General features: G+C 35.2%; 1 pseudogene; it reads right to left on the bottom strand.

Annotated features, from left to right (window-relative positions):
• Nucleotides 1-634: 634 nt before the first annotated feature.
• LOC129549291 (ADP-ribosylation factor-like protein 1 pseudogene) lies at nt 635-1,273 on the bottom strand (annotated as a pseudogene).
• Between the last annotated feature and the right edge of the window lie 859 nt (nt 1,274-2,132).

The following is a 2,132-nucleotide window of genomic DNA, read 5'->3' as shown; positions in this document are numbered from 1 at the left end:
AGCTTACTGTTGAAGCTTAAAGAGCTAGACATCATCATAAGCTCCTCATATCCTTCCCTCTCAATCTTCTCTATTTCTATATAATTTCTAATCAAAACAATACACACTGCATTGGTAAATACTAAGGCTGGATGAAGAAAGTATGTGTTATGAACATGTCCCTTCTTCCTAAACAAATATGATTCCCCATGAAAATGCTAATAGCTTCGGCAACTATATAAACTTTCAACTGCATAGAAAAAATGAAATGAAAATTAAGCAGTAAGAGTATAAAATTTAGTAATATTGAGAAGGCTCTCCTAATGGATATTAAAACATATTATTGAGCTACAATATTTTTTTTCCTCATTAAGAGTATATTCTTTAATAGGACTGTATCTGAATAAGAACTGCATACAAATAGAATATATACCTTAACACAAGAAAACAAGGAAGGAATATTTTACAATATATAGGGCAAACATTCAGTTGGTTAAATCACGATGAGTTGCCCTTCCAACCAAATACTTAGTTTTAATATGTATTATAAATGTTCCAGTCAGTTTGTTATATGCCAACAACCAGACAGCTTTAACACTTAGTAATGTGGAGCACACTTAACTGTTTCCAAAGGGATACGTGATGTGGTCTTCGTTTCAGAGGAGCAGAAGTGACTGAGTTACTGTCTGCTCTTTAATGTTTCAACTAACCATTCCATTGCCTCATCAAGGCCAGTGCCTTTGGTTGCTGAAGTTTTGAATATTTGCCATTTTCGGTCCTTCAAGGCAGGTCACCCAAGTGAATTTGCCATTTCTGAGGGGATCATTGCCTGTTCAATGTCCTGCTTATCTGCAAACACCACTAAAATGGCTTTTCTCAGCTCTTCTTCCTCCAACATGGCAACTCTGATTTGGAAATGCCAATTCCATCTCGGTCACAACTGTCTACTACATAAATGACTGCATCTGTGTTTGAATAATAACATCTCCAGTATGGCCTGATGCTTGTCTGTCCTCCCAAATCCCAGACTTGGAATTTAAGGTTCTTGTATGTTACTGTCTCAACATTAAATCCAATGGTAGGAATAGTAGTCACGGCTTCTCCAACCTGTAATCTGTACAAAATTGTAGTTTTTCCTGCTCCATCTAATCCTGAAATTAAAATCCTCATTTCCCGAATTCCAAACAGACTGGGAAAAATGCTTGAGAAAAAGCCACTTATTATGCTTATCTGTCTACTTTCTCTCACTAGACTTTTACATCTATGAATGTAAGTATTTTTATTTTGTTTGCTCTTTTGTTCTTATACTTGGGCACCAAACAAATACTTGTTGAGAGAATGTGTTGAATTACAAGTTTTTAAAAACAATTACATAAGCATTAGTTAACTTAAACATATGTAACATTATTAAATTTGTTTCCTATAATAGGCATATCTAAACCACCTGTCCTAGTTTCTGAGCTACAATATTTAACGTATATATTAATGGTAAACACAGCCCAATACAGGAAAGATCAGAAATAGAATAATGTTTTAATATATGATAGAAGAAAAATGTCTTATCATATGATACAAGTAGCATTCAAAGTGGATAATCAATAGATTATTAATTGACATTAGGATTGAGGGATAGCTATCTAAACAAAATCCAGTTCCTTCCTTCCCTCACTCTTTTTAACAATTTAACTTCAATTAATCAGGAGATCAGTCCTGGCTGTTCATTGGAAGGACTGATGTTAAAACTGAAACTCCAATACTTTGGCCACCTCATGCAAAGAGTTGACTTATTGGAAAAGACCCTGATGCTGGGAGGGATTGGGGGCAGAAGCAGAAGGGGACAACAGAGGATGAGATTGCTGGATGGTATCACCACCTCGATGGGCATGAGTTTGGTTAAACTCTGGGAGTTGGTGATGGACAGGGAGGCCTGGTGTGCTGCGATTCATGGGGTCACAAAGAGTCGGACACGACTGAGCTGAACTGAAACTGAAATCACCAATAACAGATTTAAATCATAAAGATCAACACAAACGAAAGAAATCAAGGGATATTAATTATAATTTTGAAATCAGCATATAAAAATATAATCTTGAAGTGATATTTCTGTTACTTTTTAAAGGAAAAATGCTAATGTAAAAAACTTAAAGCATAAA

This window comes from Moschus berezovskii, chromosome 26 (assembly GCF_049115385.1).
Source record: "Moschus berezovskii isolate FMDL1 chromosome 26, NW_MosBer_1.0, whole genome shotgun sequence".
Classification (NCBI taxonomy): domain Eukaryota; kingdom Metazoa; phylum Chordata; class Mammalia; order Artiodactyla; family Moschidae; genus Moschus; species Moschus berezovskii.
This window is presented reverse-complemented; position numbering and strand designations above follow the sequence as displayed.